The sequence below is a fragment of the Lutra lutra genome, chromosome 5 (genome assembly GCF_902655055.1).
Source record: "Lutra lutra chromosome 5, mLutLut1.2, whole genome shotgun sequence".
Taxonomy (NCBI): Eukaryota; Metazoa; Chordata; class Mammalia; order Carnivora; family Mustelidae; genus Lutra; species Lutra lutra.
The window spans coordinates 54,415,986-54,436,983 of NC_062282.1; the positions used below are offsets into that span (position 1 = coordinate 54,415,986).

A 20,998-nucleotide genomic window follows, 5' to 3' on the forward strand; every position below is an offset into this window, starting at 1 on the left:
ACTGAATTCCTGTATGAGTTCTAGCATTTTTGGAGTGGAGTCTTTTGGGTTTTCCACAGAAAGTATCATAGTATCTGTATTATTGTCAATGTGTTTCTTTGATTTTTATTTATTTGGTTTACATAATTGGCTGCTCCCATGTTAGGGGCCTAGATATTTACAATTGTTAGATCTTCCTGTTGGACAGACCCTTTAAGTATGATATAGTCCCTTTCCTCATCTCTTATTATAGTCTTTGGCTTAAAATTTAATTTATCTGATATGAGGATTGCCACCCAGCTTTCCTTTGATGCCCATTAGCATGGTAAATTGTTTTCCACCCCCTCACTTTAAATCTGGAGGTGTCTTTGGGTCTAAAATCAGTTTCTTGTAGACAACATATTGATGGGTCTTGTTTTTTCATCCATTCTGATACCCTATATCTTTTGATTGGGGCATTTAGGCTAACTATTGAAAGATATGAATTTAGTGCCATTGTATTGACTGTGACATGACTGTTACTGTATTTGTCTCTGTTCCTTTCTGATCTGTTACTTTTAGGCTCTCTCTTTGCTTAGAGGACCCCTTCCAATATTTCCTTTAGGGCTGGTTTGGTGTTTGCAAATTTCTTTAGATTTTGTTTGTCCTGGAAGCTTTTTATCTCTCTTTCTATTTTCAATGACAGCCTAGCTGAATATAGTATTCTTGGCTACATATTTTTCTCGTTTAGTGCTCTGAATATATAATGCTAGTCCTTTCGGGCCTGCCAGGTCTCTGTGGATAGGTCTGCTGCCAGTCTAATATTTTTACCATTGTTTGTTACAGACCTCCCCTCTCTCTCTGCTTTCAGAATTTTCTCTTTGTCACTGAGAATTATAAATTTTATTCTTAGATGATGGGGTGTGGACCTTTTTAAATTGATTTTGAGGGTGGTTCTCTGTGCCTCCTGGATTTTGATGCTTGTTCCCTTTGCCATATTAGGGAAATTCCCTGCTATAATTTGCTCCAACATACCTTCTGCCCTCCTCTCTCTTTCTTCTTCTTCTGGGATCCCAATTACTCTAATATTATTTCATCTTACAGTACCACTTATCTCTCAGTTCTCTCTTTGTGATCCTATAGTTGTTTAGCTCTCTTTCCCCCAGCTTCTTTGTTCTCCGTCATTTGGTCTTCTGTATCACTAATTCTCTCTTCTGCCTCATTTATCCTAGCAGTAAGAGGCTCCATTTTTCATTGCACCTCATAAATAGCTTTTTTATTTCAACTTGGTTAGATTTTAGTTCTTTTATTTCTCCAGAAAGGGATTCTCGAGTATTTTCCATGCTTCTTTCAAGCCCAGCTAGCACCTTGATAATCGTCATTCTGAACTCCAGATGTGATGTCTTACTAACATCCATATTGATTAGGTCCCTAGCCTTCCATACTGCCTCTTGTTCTTTTTTTTGAGGTGAGTTTTTCCACCTTGTCACTTTATCCAGATGAGAATAGATGAATGAGAGAACAAAATACTAAAAGGGTAACAATGACTCCAGAAAGATATACACTAACCAAATCGGAGGAGACCCAAAACTGGGTGGTGGGGGCTGATGAACAGAACAGAGCCACACACTTGATTCTGGGTGTATTTTGGTCTGTTAGAAGAAATTGTGTCCCAAAATTTTAAAGAAAAAAGAATATACATATACAAAAATAAGGGTAAACATGATGAAGGGATGAAATATGACTATAAAGTTGAAAATTAAAAAAAGATTCTAAAAAAGGAATTGTTAATATAAGAAGTTGGTTGGAAAAAGAAAAACAAAGAGGAAAGACTGTGATCAGGCTGGAGACTAGAACAAAGTCATGTGCTAGATTTAGGGTCTATTTTGATCTATCAGAAGAAACTGTATCCCAAAATTTTAAAGCAAGAAAAACCTATATGTATATAAAAAATAAGGTTAAATACAAAGAAGAGATAGAATATGACTCTAACAATGAAAATTAAAAAAGGCTTTTTAAAAAGGTATTGATAAGATAAAATAGTTAAAGAACATTAAACTAGGAAAGAGGAAAATTTTTTAAAAATAGAATAAGAAAAAAAAATTAAAAAATTTAACTTTGAAAGACTAAAGAATTATGGGAAAAAAGCCTTGAATTCTGTGTGCTGTATTCTCATAGTTCTGAAGTTTTGCATTTCTCATTGATCAGTAAACTTGGTTTTGGGAGGGGCCTGTTGCAGTGACTCTCAAACATCTTTGCCCAAGGTGGAATTGCACCACCCTTGCCAGGGGCCAGGCTAATTAATATGCTTGGTTTTGTTCTCTGGAGCTTTTGTTCCCTGAACGCTTTCCATACAGCTTTGGAGGACGGGAAGGAAAATGGCGGCCTCCCAGTCTCCTGCCGTAGGAGCCAAAAGTTCCAGGCCCCCACTCCTCAGTGTGCCCTCAGAGAAAAGCCGTCAATCCGTCCTGTCTCTCTGGTCTCTGGCTGAGCTCCGTGCTCACCTGGCGTGTGAACGAGCATTTTTATCTCTGGTGCACAGCTCCTTCCAGAGTCCCCGGACCCAGCAGATTCCTGCAGCGCGCCTCTGCACTGTGTCTCCCAGAGAAGAAAGGAGGGGTCTCCATGGATCTGCCACTTATGGGGTCCCTCTTGAAGAGCAGTGGCCTGACTGTGCCTTGGATCATGGTTTAAGGTAATCCCTGAGCTGAGAGCCCACTCCTCCGCTCCATCTCTGCAGCCAGCTTCCCCACTCTGACACCTGGAGGCTCTGTCACACTGAGACACCCCTAGTCTTTCTGTGACACTGGTCCGGAGACCACACTGTCCCTGTGAGGGCTCCACCCCCTGCTTAGCCTATGGTGTGATGTCCCTCAGTGGAGCAGACTTCTAAAATTCTGATTTTGTGCTCCATTGCTCCACTGCTTGCCGGGAGTTGACCCTCCCCCCACAGTCTATCTTCCCATATATCACCTTGGATTCACTTCTCCGTGGGTCCCACATTCCAGAAAGTGGTCGATTTTCAGTTCCTAGAAATGCTGCTCTTCTTCTCTTTGATCTCCTGTTGAGTTTGTAGGTGTTCACAATGGTTTGATAACTATGTAGCTGAATTCCTGGTATCAATGATATTTAGGTCTCCTACTTCTCCACCATCTTGCTCCAGGAACTGTATTTTTATTTCATTTTCTAAATCCTAGCACTTAACAGAAAAGCCTTTTAAATATTCTTTTTGGGGTGCCTGGGTGACTCTGATGGTCTCTCTGTCAAATAAATAAAATCTTTTTTTTTAAAAGAATATATATTTTAAAGATTTTATCTATTTATTTGAGAGAGAGAGCCCACAAGCAGGGGGAGTGGCAGGAGAGGAGGGAGAATCAGACTCCCCACTGAGCAGGGAGCCTGCCTTGGGGCTTTATCCCAGGACCCTGAGATAGTGACCTGAGCTGAAAGCATACACTTAACTGGCTGAACCACCCAAACACCCCTTAAAAAAAAGGCCTTTTATTTTATTTTTGGTTAATAGTTTTGTACTTTATATTTTTTAATACAACAACTAGTTTTTTTCCTAGCTGATCTTTCTAAAGTGTTGCTGTTTCTTACTGACAATAAAAATGGGTTCATGGTTCCAGTTAAAAAAAAAAAAAAAGCAAAAAACAAAAAAACAAGGCAAAGCCTGGAATTATACAGGGGCAAGCCAAGGAATGCACAAGGATTGATGGGGTCGCCACCAGAGATGAGGAAGAAGGCTCTATCCAGAGTCACAAAGGGAGCAAGGCCCTGCTGACACCTGCATTTCAGACCACCAGCCTTCAGAACTGTGAGGGAATACCTTTCTGTTGTTTTAAGCCACCCAGGCTGTGGGATTTGGTTACAGCAGCCTTAGAGAATTAGCACAATGTCTGTTTCCTGGATTTGGTGGTTTCATTGAAGGTTGTGAAATGGTAATATTTGAATTCTGGCATTTCTTATGTATTTATTAGCTGGAATTATTTCAGTAGAAAAACTTTCTTTCCCTAAGTCTATTTTATTATCTTGGAATATATTTACTCTAGAAAGTTATAGATTATTTTGATATTTTTTCCCTTTTATTTATTTATTCATTCATTCATTCAAGTAAGCTTTATGCCCAATGTAGGGCTTGAATGCATGACTCCAAGATCAAGAGTTGCATGCTCTAGGGATGCCTTAGGTGGCTCAGTTGGATAAGTGTCTGACTCTTCATTTCTGCTCAGGTCATGATCTTAGTGGTGTGGGATTGAACCACAGGTCAGACTGTGCATTCAGTGTGGAGTCTGCTTGAGGTTCTTCCTCTCCCTCTCCCTCTGCTCTGCTCCTCCCACTCCTATCTCTAAAATAAATAAGATTTATTATCTTTAAAAAAAAAAAAAAGAGTCTTATGCTCTAGTGACTGAGCCAGGCAAGCACTCTTGTTCTGTTTTGATTGTCAAATTCCAAAGTAATGAGTTGGCAACATTTAGTAATGTCCAATGAGCTTATTTTGTTCCCATTTTTTTCTTTTGAATATGTTATGGACTTAGGAAGAGAGCTTATTTAAAAGAGAATGTCATTAATAAATTATTCTGGGCCTTTGGGCTTCTCCCAGTTGTAAATGAAATGTAGGATTGATATCTCACCCTTGGGTAAAATGTAGACTAAGAAAAACGATCTTGTTAGGATGTCTAGGAAAATACCTTTTGGTGACCCAGTAGGAGGCTATTTAAGTTCCAGTAGGGCCAAAGTTGAGTTTGGTTCAGATAATTCTCTGAAAACCAGTATAATATGAAGTGTAATTATATTAATGTTTGTTTTCCAGCTTGATAAATCTTATATCCCCTAAGAACTCTCATCTTTCTGTCTGGAGAAGAATTAAATTTAGGTACATTCTCAGAATTTCTTCCTATCTCAAAACCATTACAAGCTATGAACAGATTCCCTCTTTTTATGGGACAGATGAACATGAGGGTAAAGAGTTGCATAGTAGCCACTAAATGGAGGTTTGTGTTTGGTTTTGAAAATAAAAATCCAGGTTTGAGAATTAGTGTATTTGAGGGGACGCACAGACTAATTAAAATTAGAAATGTCCTAAAAATTCAGTTTTATAGTGTTAATTATAGTTCACATCTCCCCGCGAAATTCAAGTTCCTTCAGGACAAGACCATGTCTGACTTACCTGTATCTCCTCAAACACTCAGTATAAAGATTTCACAGAGTAGGTGCTTCATAAATAAATGAATATAACTAGAATTCAGTACAATTAAAGTTCCTTAAAAGATCAATATACTTTAGACAAATTCAGAGCAATGAACATCATGTGAGAAGATGAATTGGATCCAATTACCATAAAAATGATAAACTGTATACAAAGTGATGCAGAGTACACTGAAAAAGATGCCCACAATATAAAACAGGTATGGTTTAGCATACTATCCCTTTATATAAAGAAAAATGGTAGGTAATATTTCAATATGAATTGGAAGGAACTTAGAGGAATATATGTCTGCGATGGGCTTTGTCAGTCAGGATGCCGTTAAGCAAAAAGAAACCACACAAAATATCTCAACATAAGAGATTTCATATAGAGACATGCTTACAAGGTTGGAAGTGCTCAAAGAGCAGGAGGGCTACTGAGGTGTCGCAAAGACAGTAGTGTGGAAAGCAGCGACGACATCTAGGTGTGAGGAAGAAAGGTGAGTTTGTATGTTATTGGAACCTCAGAGGAGGACTCTGGCCACTGGGAAGGGGGCAAGGCTTTGCTTTCCCCTGGTGCCTTTCAAAGGGGTGTTGTGGCGAAGGTGCTAGAAGGGCTGGTGGACGCTCAAGACTGGGACAGGGTGGGGGAGTTGGGGGGGCACAGGGGGCTAGAAGGAGCTGCACCCCGTGGCTCCCATGGCTGCTGGAGTGATGCTGAGAGGGGCAGCAAGCCAACAGGAAGTGAGACTTCTCTTATCCTGCTTCCTAATCTCGCTCTTATGAGAAATGCCAGGTGCAACGTCCCAAATAAAGTATCATCACAAAGCAGATTACGGGAAAGCAGATGTGGAGCCCAGGGACAAGAATTTAGTAAATCCTGTGGGGGAAAGGGAACGCAGATGCTTACTCTAACACTGATGTACTTCTGCATTGTCTGAATTGGGCCACAGTGATCAAGCCTCATTATTATTTTTTAAAGTTTGTTTATTTTAAGTAATCTCTACACCCAAGTTGGAGCTCAAACTCAGGACTCTGAGATCAAGAGTCACATGCTCTTCCGGCTCAGCCAGTCAGGCATCCCCAACCCTTATTTTTTTTTATTGAGATATACTTAATGTACTCTTTTTAGTATACAATCAAAGTATACAATTCAGTGTTTTTTTAGTGTATTTACAGAGTCGTGCAGTTAAAGACCACTAATTCTGCACTAGTTTCATCAGCCCAAAAAGAAACCTTGTGCCCTTTAGCTGTCACCTCCTGTCCCACTGCATCCCCCACACTCCCTTCAACCCTAAGGCAACCATAACCCTACTTTTCATCACTGTGGGCTTGCCTATTCTGGACATTTCATAGAAATGGTATCCTACATTATGTGGCCTTTGTTTGTTTGTTTGGTTGGTTTCTTAGCAAAATGTTTTCAAGATTCATCCATGTTGTAACATGTGTTAGTACTTCCTCACTTCTCATACCTGAATAACATTCCATTATATGGGTGTACAACATTTTGTTTCTTCATCCCTCAGTTGATGGATATTTGGGTTGTTGCTACTTTTTGGCTACTATGAATATTGCTGTTGTTATACATTTTGTGTGGCTATATGTATTCAGTTCTATTGGGTATATTGGAAGTACTGGGTCCTATGGAAATGCCACATTTAACACTTTGAGGAATGATTTAACTATTCCCATAGCAGTTGTACCATTTTATATTCCTACCAACAATGTATGGAGGTTCCAAGTCTATATATCATTGCCTGTCTTTTTTTTTTTTTTTTTTTTAAAGATTATTTATTTATTTATTTGACAGAGAGATCACAAGTAGACGGAGAGGCAGGCAGAGAGAGAGAGAGGGAAGCAGGCTTCCCGCTGAGCAGAGAGCCCGATGCGGGACTCGATCCCAGGACCCTGAGATCATGACCTGAGCCGAAAGCAGCGGCTTAACCCACTGAGCCACCCAGGCGCCCCCATTGCCTGTCTTTTTGATCATAGCCATCTTGAAGCACATGAAGTGATACCTCATGGTGATTTTTTTTTTCTGTAAAGTGAAATTGTACTTTATTAATAATCCTGGCATCTTTTCATGTGCTTATTGACCATTTGTATATATTCTTTGGAGAAATGTTTATTCAAGTCCTTTACCCATTTTTAATTGGCTTGTTTGTTTTGTGTGGTTGAGTCATAGGGGTTCTTTATATATTCTGGACATTAGACTCTTATCAGATATATGATTTGCAAATATTTTCTCCCTTCTGTAGGTTGCCTTTTTACTTTCTTGAAAATGTCTTTTGATGCAGGAAAGTTTGCAGTTCTGATGAAGTCTAACATTTCTTTTTACTCATTTTTTTAGTGTCATATCTCAGAATCCATTGCTTAACCCAAGGTCACAAAGATTTACATATATTTTCCTGGAAGAATTTTATGCTTTTAATTCTTATATTTAGGTTTTTGATCTATTTTGGGATAATTTTTGCACGTGGATATCCACTTGTTCCAATGTCATTTGTTGAAAAGACTATTCTTTTCCCAATGCATTATCTTAGCACCCGTGTTGAAAATCAATTGTCCTCGGGACGCCTGGGTGGCTCAGTTGGTTGGACGACTGCCTTCAGCTCAGGTCATGATCCCGGAGTCCTGGGATCGAGTCCCACATCGGGCTCCCAGCTCCATGGGGAGTCTGCTTCTCTCTCTGACCTTCTCCTCGCTCATGCTCTCTCTCACTGTCTCTCTCTCAAATAAATAAATAAAATCTTTAAAAAAAAAGAAAAAGAAAAAGAAAATCAATTGTCCATAAATGTATGTGGTTTTTTTTTCTGGACTGTCAATTATTTTTATTATTTTTTAAGATTTTATTTATTTATTTTAGAAAGAGAGAGTGCTCAGGAGTGAGTTAGGGGAGGAGCCAGGAGGGAGGGAGAGGGAATCTGAAGCAGACTCTGCCTTGAGCCCTATTCAGGGCTCAGCTGGGGCTCCGGGGGCTCAGGCTTACCACCATGAGATCATGACCTGAGCTGAAACCAAGAGTTGGAAGCTTAACCAACTGAGCCACCCAGGTACTCCTCCAGACTCTCAATTCTATTCTGATGATATATATGCCTATTCTTATGTTAGTACCACACGGCTTAATTACTGTAGCTTTGTAGTAAGTTTTGAAATTAAGACCAACATCGGTCTTTTTTTTTTCCCCAAGAGTCTTGGCTATTTGAGGTATTTTGCATCTCCATATGGATTCTAGGATCAGCTTGTCAATTCATGCAAAAAAAGCAGCTGGGATTTTGATAGGGATTGCATTGAATACCATGCTTACTTTTAACAAAAACATTTCCACTTTGACCGGAGAGTCTGTTTTTCAAGATGCTAACTCTCTTGGTAATAGGCAGTTAGTGTAAACTGCATTAAGTTAGCTCAGATTAAAATCAAGATTTTATCTCTCTTTTGTAGAACAAATCACACTGATAACTTTAAATTTATTTGCGTGAAATAAATATTTGTTTCATATAAAATATTTGTGGCTTGGCGTGGGCGAGGACTATATCTAGTTTTGCTAACCACTGTATCCCCAGGCTAAACCCAGAGCCTTGTCTGTAGAAGGTGCTCAGAATTTTTTAAGAAATGGAAGCATCTTCTCTTATAGGTGAGGGAACAAAAGCAGAAGGGTATACCGGCTTAGGCTGTCCAAGGTGATGCCCAAGGCACTAGGATATGTGAAAAGAACCCAGCTTAACCAGACGCAAAAGCACACACATTGTATTTTTTATGTGAAATGTTCAAAAGTCTGGGGGATGGGGATATGGACTGACTATAAAGCAGGCATGAGGCTTCTTTTTAGGTAATGGTAATATTCTAAAATTAGATTATGGTGATGATTGTCCAACTCTGTAATTTTACTATAATTCATTCCCTTGTCCACTTAAAGGTGGCAAATTTTATGGTATGTAAATATCACAATACAACTTAAAAAAAAAGAAAAGGAAAGAAAAAGAAAAAGAAAAAAAAAAAAAGAACCCTAACAAATAACTCCAGCTTGAGACCAGGGCTTCAGTCAATTTCAATTTTTATTGGGGAGAGTGATAACAGATGAAGTAGATCAAATGGTGCTATATTTCACTGGCAAAGGGGGAAAAAAAGGAAAAGGAAAGAAAACGTGGAGGTGGCATGATTGAAAGGAGAGGGGTCTGCACAGAGCAGTTGGGACTGCCGCTCACAGAAAAGGTAATGAGGGATCAAGGGCCGAGGCTCCTGTCGGGAATTGGTCTATAAAAGGGGCTGGAATACAAAGTAGAGAATGGACACTCGGCTGAAGGGAGACAAGGGACTGGAAGCCTAACCCATCTGCCCGGTTTCTACAGTGAAGAAACAAAGAAGGTCGCGGAGCTTGCCTTCCTGCGGCACTTGGGGGAGCCCACTTGAAACACTGCGGGGCAGGGCTGGTCACCCTGGTGTGAAAAGACTGTAGCGGCAGCCTGAGGAATGTGGCGGTGGGAAAACCTTCTAGTTAGGAGTCATCACTTCACCATTCACCCTTGTCAGCCCAGCTGCCGGGATGGCTCAGCGGGGAAGGGAAATGATCGATAGTGGCCCCTGACAGGTTACAAGGGAAGAAGTAAGTATTCGACAAATAGCTTCGGGTCATGTTGGCCAGGCTGTCGGACTCCCAATCCTGCCCTTGATCTTGATGCCAGAGTGTCTGCCTCCCTCACAGTAACGAAGTCTAAATTGCGTCCAGAGGCTTTCTGGCTTCGATATTTCTGCTCACCCCTGCTAAAATTCACCTGGCCTTCAACGCCTGCCTCATTTATTTACGGTGCCAGCTTTCTTATCATTCTTTAGCATGTGTGATGTGCTAGGGACTCTCCTAAGATCTTTCCAGGCATGCATACATTCTCGCACAAACCCAAGAATTAGAAACTGTGATCCTCATTTTTTTTAGATTAGGATATAAACTCAAAGACACGGATTAATTTGCTGAGATCACACAGCTAGTAAGTAGCAGAGGTGAGCCTTGAACTGGGGTGTGTCTGATGCCAAAGCCCATTTTCACAGACAGCGCTGTCTTGTCTTTTCAAAGTGAATCTTCAATGGGCCATTCTACTTGCAGGTCTGATTAAAGATTAATTTCTTACTTCTAAAGGTGGAATAAATAAACAGCTAATTCTTTCCCTGTCACTGAATTGGGTACTCGCACAGAGCAGCAGACATGCCTGGTATAAATAAAACAAACACCAGCTATATTGCCCCCTGGTCACTAGTTGTGGAGTCAGGATCCCACTCCAGTCTTGTGGCATGGTCTGGGGCAGGGGTGGGAGTTGGGATAGGGCCTTTGTCACAGCAGCCTACAGCCCTCAGAAGTGCTCTCATCTCAGTTGGTTAGGACCTGGCATGGCCAGCTGTGCCGCCAGCAACTCCAACACTGTCTCCAGAGGCAGGGACCTGGCAGCCATGCTGGGCTCCCCTGGAGAGGGACTGGAAAGCTCTTCCCTTTTGCAGCCAATTAGCCTGATTTCAACCCTTACTGGGATAAACCAGGCAGGCTTGCGTGTGCTGGGTCACAAAGCTCAAGTAACCTACTTAGCTTTCACATTATTACCTAAACAATCACATTAATGAGATTCAAATCTAACACTTGCACCAAATTCAAACTAGAATATTATGGTAAAAGCCTACAGCCCTTGACCAGTCTTGAGGAAGAAGTCTCATTTTCTCTTACCTCTCCATAGAGTGATAGTAAGGATTAGATCGAAGGCATTATCCCCATTTTATAGGTAAGAAAAGCTGGCTCAGAGAAGTTTCTATCCGGAGTGTGCCTGACACCTTGTTTTATGTCTGTAGATATTCCATTTTGAATATTTGTTCACTGAGCCAGTCTTCCTGTGGTCAGTGGGGGATAGAAGAAAATGCAGGTACTATTTATTTAGTTTGTAGGTATAATGTCTCCATTTTGTCTGGTTCAGCATACTGGAGAGTTTTCCTTTCTCTTTGTCTGGGCACCGAATTCCTGCCATCTTCTCGGAGAATGCTTACCTGGGAAAAGCCTCTGGGATTCTTTTGCTACCATGGATTTGAAGGGTGAAGCCAGAGTGTGGCAGTACAAACTGGTGGAGGGGAGCCAATAAATGAGTGGAAGTAAAAGGCCTTTTATCCTCCTTTGCAGGAACCATTCAGGAAGGCAGTGATGTGGGAAGCCAGGTATGGGCACAACAGCAGGGGAATGACCGATGGCATCATTAAGTCTCTGGGCTATTCGTCCTTGGCTATCCAGCTGTTTCCTAATGACATTTTCCCCCTTCTCGATTTCTTTTCCCTTTCTTAAGAAAGATCAATGCAGAATGAAACAGGGTCTGATTTGAATGGAGGTTTTAATATAAGTGATATTTGTGTTCCTTAAAATGAAAAGGTTTTTTCCATATATTGTCCCATGTTATAAATGATATATATTTAGGAGAAGTACAATTTTTAGCCATAATCTTTCAAACCTCCCTGGCGAACAGCTGCATTATGTGTCTAGACCACAAGAGGGCAGTGGTGTCACATGTAAAAGATGCCTGCCTTCCGCTTTCTGAACAGATGGCACATTTGTTAGACTTCATTGGATGTATTTTTCCTTTATTGAAGCACAGGGGAATTTCACATTTGCAGGTAGAATGGGGGAAGATAGTTAAAATTTTATACCGTATTTTTATCTCTTTGTTTATGCTGATAAAGGTAGCAAAGGCAGTTGATTTATCCTCCTTTTCGCTGTTTTGAGAGATTGTTGCACTAACAAGCTGGGGTGGTTGTTCATTACCACCATGACCCTGGCAGAAGATGTTCTGTTGATTTTGCATTTAATTGGAAATCTCACAAAGATAATACATAAGCCCATCCTTCTTCCAAACCCTCAATACCCTTAGGTATGACTTAAATCCTGCTGTTGCTTTCAGGAGATTTTTGTATTTAGTGTTTCTCCACACCTATTAAGTAGGCAGAATCTAGCCAGCTTTCTCTGAAGATGGAACCGTGTGACCTTCCTTAACCCCACGATCATGGGAATTCTGAAGGGTCTCTTTCACAGAGAGGTCTAGTCCTGCTGGGTTCTGAATGTCCCCTGGTCCCCTACGGATGCAGGAGGTCTTAAGTCAGAGCTAATCTGTTGACTCTTCCTAGGGTGGCATAATGCAGAGGTTGCTGCAAAACCTTGGACTGTTCTAGCATCTGTCCTATGAGCATATTTGGTTTGTCATGCTGCATTGGCTCATACAGTGTTGAATTTTAAAAAATTGCTAATACTTAAATGCAAAGACTTCTATTAAAGATCCAGGTTTCTTGCTTTTCTTGAAACACTGGACAATTGGTATGACTAGCCTGCACGGGCTCTGGGCGACAATTGGCCACAGCCACCTTCTTTGTGGCTATATGTAGTCATTACATAACCAGCTCTTCTCTTTTGTTTCCCTGACACTACGGGAGGTGCTGATTATAACCACGTTTGCACTGTTTTTGTTACAATAAAAAAGGAAAATGAGAATTTAATACCCATGTCAGTCTCAGAATAGCAAAATGAAAAAGATAATGAAGGAGCCACACGTCTCAAGGAAAATGAGCCTGAATGTAGCCTTCTCTGCTGCAGCATTTAGGGAAACTACCTGGTCTGCTAGCACCTTGCATTTTGTACCTGGGATGGCTGCATCTTTGGAGGTGGGCAAGCCTGGGGCTTACCTGGGATAAAGTACCGGCACTCTGGTGATCTTTCTATCCCCGTGGTTAAATGGGGGATAATCTCATTGAGCTCTCACAGCAGCCCTGAAAGGTAATCACGATCTTATCTGGGCACACTGCTTAGCACAGTGTGGTTGACCACCTCCTAGCTTTGTCTTACCTTCCTTTTGGGGGCAGTGGATTTTTAGGCTGGAGCTCCATGGAGCCTTCTAACCCTCATTCTTTTTTTTTTTTTTTTTTAAAGATTTTATTTATTTATTTGACAGACAGAGATCACAAGTAAGCAGAGAGGCAGGCAGAGAGAGAGAGGGGGGGACGCAGGCTCCCCGCGGAGCCGAGAGCCCGATGTGGGGCTCGATCCCAGGACCCTGGGATCATGACCTGAGCTGAAGGCAGAGGCTTTAACCCACTGAGCCACCCAGGTGCCCCTAACCCTCATTCTTTGATTAAGTTGTAGATTCACTACCCAACCCAGCCAGGGGAAGAAAGGGTTAAGGTGGAAGGGGAAGGAGGGATCCCTTGGAGGGGCCCTCAGACCCGGATATGGCTAGATGCCTGTCTGGAGCCTTGAGGTGGCGGCTGAGCTCCATGGGGCTCCTGGAGGATTGGAGGAACAGACAGGAAATCCATTCTTGCTCTGCAGACATATCGGCAAAACGCCCAAAGCAAACAGCAGAGGAAGTTTGCTTTAGTGGAGACAAACTCACAACTTTGCTCTTTCAAAGCCTCTGTTTACAAGTCAAAGCCAAGGCTCAGGCGGGTTTTCTATGCACACTCACCTGTGAGGTGCTGCCTGCGGGCTTATAGTAACTGAGCTGGGCTGCTGTGGGCTCCAATGGAGATCTGCTCTCTACCCCTTGGGGACCAAGGACTGCTTACCCCAGGCCTCCTGGGGTCAAATTTGGGAAAGGAGGAGATGAAAAAAAAAAAAAAGCCCTTAGCTCTGGTGAGTTTTCGAGTAGAACGTCCCCTGTAGGTTATGGAGTGAGGTGAGCAGAATGATATTGGCAGATGCTGGCCTTGGGTAATTGCAGCCTGAACAAAACATGCTGGAAGAGTAGAAGCCACAGAAGATGTCTCTAAGGGGTAGTGTTGGTTCCGTTACCTGAACGGTGTCTGATGTTATAACTGGATTGGGTGTACCTTGTTCCCTTGAAATAAAGTCAGCTGCAAGTGTCTGGAATAAAAATACATTGGCTGAAGGTGGAGTTTGGTGAGTATATAAAAACAGTATCACAGATCTTTTGTAACTTTACATTCCAGTGAAAAATTTCCTGTGGGAAAAGAGGCAAAGGTGATGCTCTCTGCTGACTAAGAGGAAAAGGGAGACCCTGAGGAACCGGGGCGGGGGGGGGGGGGGGGATCGAGGAGACTGGGTGAGTGACAGCGTGTCTTGCCCTAGAGGGGCTGCTGATGAAGATGTCTTAGGGAGGGTCCGATACCATGGTCAAGCCCAAAGGTTCTGGAAGCAGTTATCTCTGGTTTTGAATCCTGGCTGTGATGCTTTTTAGCTGTTGGGCAAGTCACATTCCTTCTTTAAGCCTTGGTTTCCCTTGACAGAGAGGGGCAGAGAGAGATTGAGCACCAAACACAAGGTGCGTAGGGCTGAAGGACAATGCTGACATTGGCTCGAAGTGTCTGTTTTCAAAGCCCTGGCTTTCCGCCATATACACTGCCATCACACACCCCATCTCCCCAGCCCCACTCTGTCCTCCCCAACATCTCCTCCCAGTTCAGATTTTGAGTTCTTAGACCCAGTGCCTTTGGTCTTCACTGCTTACATTAGGATCCTCAGCGCAGGAACTCCCCATGTTCTGCTAGTTCCTTTGAAATCTAGTCCTAATTTTTTCAAAGTGATTCTTTGACTCTTCCTGGCCATAATTTCTGGTTGAGCTTTGCTGCTCAGCAAGCCTTTTTTTTCTCAGGCCATCCCACTTTAAATACTTTTACTTCTCTCAAGAAGCATGTATGGGTGTGGTTCTGAGCCTCTGCGTTTCTCTCAACTGTTCATTCCCCAAGTATGCCCTGAGGGTCAGAGGCCAAATAAGTCAGGAAAATGGTTGCTTGTTTCAATAGAGTTTTGTGCTAATGTGCATTATAAATCCCTCAAAAGATGCTATTGCCTGTAGGGTTTCTCAAACTGTTTGCATCTAGGAATTTAAAACTCTCCCTTCTTCGCTCCTCCCTTTCTTTCCTTCCCTGTTCTTTTACTGTTTCATGGGACCAGAATGTTTTGGAGGCTACAACGCCATTATAGTGGAGGTTATTGAGTTCCTAAGTAGGGGGAGCCTAAAGCCAGACTCTGGGACCAATTGTATTCCTGGGAGGGGAATATCAAGGGCAATGATCACCCCTGCTGTTGTTCTGGGGGGAATTCATATTTTGCATCTAGAATGGTGCTCTTACCATCTTACTGGTAATCAAGTCTCTGTCTTGTAAGACATTCAGGTAAGTGGTCTCCTGTTATCCCAGTTCCTGTGGCCTTATTTTTTCCCCTATTTATTTTGGAGAGAGAGAGAGAGAGCACATGCGTACAAGGGCGAGGGTGGGGTGGGCAACAGAGGGAGAGGGAGAGATAGAATGTTAACCAGACTTCATGCCCAGCATGGAGCCCTGATGAGGGTCTCCATTTCATGACCCTGAGGTCATGACCTGAGCTGAAATCAAGAGTTGGAGGCTAAACTAACTGACTGAGCACCCTAGGTGCCCTCCTTATTTGTGATTCCAAAGTCTGGCATCCTTTCTGTGCCCAAACTTGATTCTGTATTGCTTGTGCCTGCACACAACGCCCACCCTTATCTCTATCTGTTTTCTTTCCATTTGTCTTTCCCTCTGGGACTTTAGGATGCCTTGGTCTTCCTTCTTGGTCCTGTACCCTTCTAATCTTCCTTGCACTTTGCCAAGTTTGATAGGATGTAGGTGTTGAAGAGTTCAGGCTCTAGGGTCTGATAAATTGATTTCTGATAATTGTAAACTCTTGGGGGGAGTTATTTAACCTTGGGCCTCAGCTGAGCCACTGTAACTCCCTTATACAGTCCTGTTGAGGATTAAATGAGATAGCCCATGTGGAGTGCTTCTCATACCACCTGTGTATATAAGAGATCAGTAATTATCAGCTCTTACATTATCCAAGGCCTAAGGGCTTCTTTGATCAATTTAGCCCATACTGAGCTCTCTCATCTCTAAATACTTTATAATTAGTGTCACAGACTTAGCACTTGATTTTGTTTGTGACTTACTGATAGCTCCCCACACTAGATTTGGACTTAATTTTTTTTTAAATGAATAATTTCAAACATGCCAGAAGTAGAGAGAATAATAGCATCTTTTTGTAGGATCCTTTTGTATTTGTCATTGGTTTGGGTCTTTCGTGATAGTTCTTTTTCATTCTGTTGTGACATTAAATCTCACATCCCTCATACACAGGACACACTAGCATAGGCTGTGACTGAGAACAAGTCACCCCTTGTGTGAAAGGCTGTATGCAAGGATATCTTTCCTCAGTCTCTCCTGGAGGATGAGACCCCCAGAAAGGCTGTCTTTCCCTTCTTTTTTTTAAAGGAAAAATAGCAATCGACTTCCTAGAGACTATACTTCATTTTCCGAAGGGAAACGGTCCCACCTCCCCTCGTCAGTTCTTCAGTAGAGCCTGGTGCAAAATAATTTTTTGAATCAGTGACTTCCCATTTTTTTCCTAAAGTTTTTCAGAACTGCTTTCTAGTATCAGGTTTGAATCCCAGTTCTCGACCTTTGTGGCTTAAAGCAGCAGACTTGAGAAGAACAGATCTCAGAGCTAAATCTCCACAGCTCTCCCCCTTCTTTTTTTTGCACTGGGTGATTGACATCCAGGGACAGAACATATTGACGTCTCTCCAGATACTGAGCAAAATAAAAACAACGTACAGGAGGAAACATGATCCTACATTTATTAATGTGGCGTCAGACAATGTCTCTGGAAACATGTCTTATACCACAATTCCTCTTGATGGCACTGGAGCCTTAAATATCGGAACAAGTCTGGTCTTTCTCATTCTAAATCCTATTATCTAGGTTAGCTCATCTGTATTCAAAAGATCAATGTTGCATTATTACAAAGATCCTTTCAAGTGTAAAAAGGATGGCACTTCATTACAGAAAGTAAAAGAAACTAATCAAACTTTCTTGGTGAAATCATTGACTTTTTTAAGTAAAGGGCAGATTTAAGAATTTGAAAGTCCGAGATGCGAGAGAACTCTGTGGTTTGGGCTCACTCTGGCATGCATGCGTCTGGTTGTAGCGTGTGGGTCTTGGATAACCTCAAGAAGAAAGAGACTTTCTTGAAAGAGTCTCAGTGCTCGCAGCTATGCTCATTTCTTCTGTCACGGCGTGGTTGTGTGCCTTGGAAAAAATGAGCTGCCGGCGCGAAGACTCAAAGTCATTGTCCCTGCTGTGCCATATACAGGCAACACTTATATTGACCTGGTTAATAAAATTGTTAGGAAAACACTGGTAAATATTATTTATTCATTGTCTTAATGAATGTCTTTTAACAGACAGCTCTTATTTCTTATTATCACCAGTTGGGTGCCATGGGTTGTGTATTGGCAGGTAGGATGTTTATTAGGCGGTGCTCTTGGGGTCAACACCTCTGAAAGAGAGGGGAGGGAAGGAGGAAGGGAAAGGGGGAGATCCACATGCACGCTCAAGGATACATGCATAAGGAAGAGGGGCTCTGGAGCGAAAGAGGCCTTTTAGCGCTGTCTTTCCTGAGGAGGAGAGAGCCTGCCCTGTAATGCAAACAACGTTGGAAAGGTGCTTGATTTTAGCAAGCCTTCGGTCTTTAGTTGAGGCAATCCCCAAAGGGAGATGATAGTTGAGGGCTGTTTGCTGTCAGCACTCCCAGCAGCCTGGGTAAAATTCCTTTTATTTCTGAAAGTTGGATATGGGCGCACATCACAGTGTCCACCACTCTTAAAGGAAAATGTGCGTTGACCACCTTCTGTGTCCCAGAGCTGTGCTAGGTCCTGGGACTAACAGTGATGCATGAGGAACAGTCAGTCCTTGGCTTACGGTATTTCTGATCAGCCTCTTCTGATTTGTTGATTAGTATGACACTGTAGATGTAATTCCAAGTATCAGCTTGTATTCATTAATTTCACCTGCTAAAACACATGAGCTAGCTAGATTTTACAGATGGGGAAACTGAGGCAAGTGGTGGTGAAAGCTTGGGCAGGTTTTCCCCAGAGTCCTGATAGCCTGCTACAATACTACTTCCCACATGTTGCCATTTCTGTGAGATCAAAGCCAGGCTTCATCTTCCTGAGCCGATGTCAGAACTAGCTATAACATTTGCTTACTGAAAGATATGTAGTGTGGCTGTTACCTTCCAGCTGCACTATCCATTACTGGTAGCCCCTAGTCACATAAGCCGATTGAGCTCTTGAAATGTGGAAAGTCCAAACTGAGATGCTGTTAAGTGTAAAATACACACCGGAATTCAAAGACTTAGATGGAAAAAGAGCGTTAAAAAAAAAAAAAATCTCATCTGTCCTTTTATACTGATTGCATGTCAAAGTAGTAATATTTTTGATAGGTCGCTTTAAATAAAAAAGTCTAAAAATTAATTTCACCTGTTCTTATGTTTTAATGTGGCTACTTTAAAATTTAAAAATGACTTAGTGGTTTGAATTTGTGGCTTGCATTTTGTTTTTATTGGACACAGTTCACTTAGAATACCTGAGATTCTTCCTATGGGGACATATTTTGCTCTTAAATTCAGAGAAAATCCTATTTGGTCTGGTGTTGGGATTGGGTTCTTTTGATATGCTTCATTTAATTTGTATTTATTAATAGGGATTCTATCCACCAAACAGCTACTACTTGCTGGTTTCGTGATTGTTGAAAACTAGTTAGAGGCAGCCTGAGTGAGATGAATTAAAGTTCTATTGTTGTAGGGGAACAAGGTCATCAACTTGAAATTAATCAACGGATTTCAAATCACCGGGAAGGGATATTTTACCTTCAGCTTTACAGTTTCAGCATGTAAATTGCTGTTTAGAGGAGAGTCTGTAAAATCAATCCAGCCTTTCTCCCTTCAGAAATTAAAAGCAATTTATTTTTATTTTTGGCAAATCTTAGGAAACACTTGTACATCCAACTCCTTCACCCTGACACCACCTGTATTGCATGTTGTTTTGGACTTTTGAGTAGGGAGGTGGGAAATTTGGTTGTCTTTGTGTCCCACAGGATTTGGAGGAGACCCTTCTGATCCCTGTTGGGGAGCCCATCTGTCTCTACCTGATACATTTTATTTCAAATGAGTCAGAAACCCCAAAGCTAAACTTGGCCAAAGTATCACATATCATGTGGACTCCAACCAAAGCCATATAAATCATCCCCAGATCATACCAAACTTGGCCTCCAAACCGGGCACAGATTTTCCAATCTGGTCCTGGAGTTTGCCAGAAGGCAGGAGGACCATAGGGATGTGTGGGTTGCAACTGGCTTTTGTCCCAAACTTCTGTGGTTAGTGAAGCTTGTCTGATCTGGGATTGGATATGAACACAGCTCATGGACTCGAAAGACACCGAACCACCTTGAAGGGTCATTTGGTCCAAGCCCCTCCAGAAGATAACCCCACAAATAACTATTTATCCATCCACCAACCTTCCCCCTACTCCCGTGCCCCCCCAAATAAAGAAAGATCCAGAGACGTTGTGTAAATAAATACATGAAGCATTCCAATTTATTGCTCTCTTAGTACTTTTTTAATATCAGTATGGTGATGATAAGCCTACACTGGGGCCCCAAGTGAATGAACTTTTATATTTTTCTGAACAGATTTGCAGAGGCTGCCTTATTTGGTAGGCTGACTCTTGAAAATAGCAACAGTGTAATTTTTTAAAATTAATTTTTAAAATTTTAAAATAAACATATAATGTATTTTTATCCCCAGGGGTACAGGTCTGTGAATCGCCAGGTTTACACGTTTCACAGCACTCACCATAGCACATACCCTCCCCAATGTGCATATCTCTACCACCCTCTCCCGACCCCCCTGCCCCCAGCAACCCTCAGTCTGTTTTTTGAGATTGAGTCTTTTATGGTCTGTCTCCCTCCCGATCCCATCTTCTTTCATTTTTTCTTTTCCTACCCCCCAAACCCCCATGTTGCATCTCTATTTCCTCATATCAGGGAGCAACAGTGTATTTTATTTATCTGATTTCTAGGGAAGGTTCTTTTTAAAGTTTTCACTCTTGTTATTTTTATTTTTTTAATGGAGAGGAACAATAGTGATTAACTCTAATCATTCTTTGTTCTTCTTGGGTTAACACAATTTATTTTCTAGTTTTCACTGAGGTGGCACTGTGCTATATAGTATTTGTCTGATTTGTGAACTAATCTATATTTTGGGGGAAAAAGACCTGGGAAGGTGGTGAGCATTTTTCTCTTAAATTCTACCCAGGAGCCCCCAAATAACGGCATCTCTGCATAAAGAGAGCTACCTTATCCTAAATGGGTTTTCTTTTCTGGTTTCTCTGACACAACAAATTGACATCCCATTTGATAATCAAGCAAGGGCATTCCTGGAAACAAAGAAACAGGTGTGGCTGGAGCTTCCAAAGAACTTCTCAGTTAAACCCAGTGAAAAACAAACACACACACAAAAGGAAGGATTCTTCAATCTACCTACCACCTGCCCAGCTGGGTAAGAGTTTAGGATTGATTATTTGTGTGTTTGGGCAATTGACTTAAGCTCTCGCCTCAGTTTCTTCATTTGTGAAACAATGATAAGACTTTATCTTATAGAGTGGCATAAAAAAATACTGTAAAATGACAGGCGCAGTTTCTGGATCATCAAATGCAGGGAAGAAGTTATCAAATGTAGGAGGCAGCAGTGGTCACGGACATCATATCTGCCAGTCTCAAAGCCTTTCTGCAAAGTTGTTTTTTTAAATGCCAGAAGAGGTTTCTAGCAGCATTTGCGCCACGAACATCTCACAAATGCAATACATGTATAATTCCTAAGAAATTCGTTTCGTCAAAACATAGTGTAAATTGTAGTCAAGGCCTTGAATTTGATCGCCTCCTGAGTCAGTAGTTTCAGAGCAGAAATTGAGCACAGCTCGGCTGCTTTTAGTTCAGACCCACGCCTGCAAAGTCAGTTGTTATCTTTCTG

At 41.8% G+C, this 20,998-nt stretch overlaps 1 long non-coding RNA gene across 1 annotated transcript; it reads right to left on the reverse strand.

Annotated features, from left to right (window-relative positions):
• Positions 1–13,273: 13,273 nt before the first annotated feature.
• LOC125100880 (uncharacterized) lies at positions 13,274–14,019 on the reverse strand. The gene is made up of 3 exons (XR_007127686.1): positions 13,946–14,019; positions 13,620–13,729; positions 13,274–13,477 (listed from the first exon to the last, which is right to left on the reverse strand). It is a non-coding gene; the product is annotated as an uncharacterized LOC125100880 (long non-coding RNA).
• Between the last annotated feature and the right edge of the window lie 6,979 nt (positions 14,020–20,998).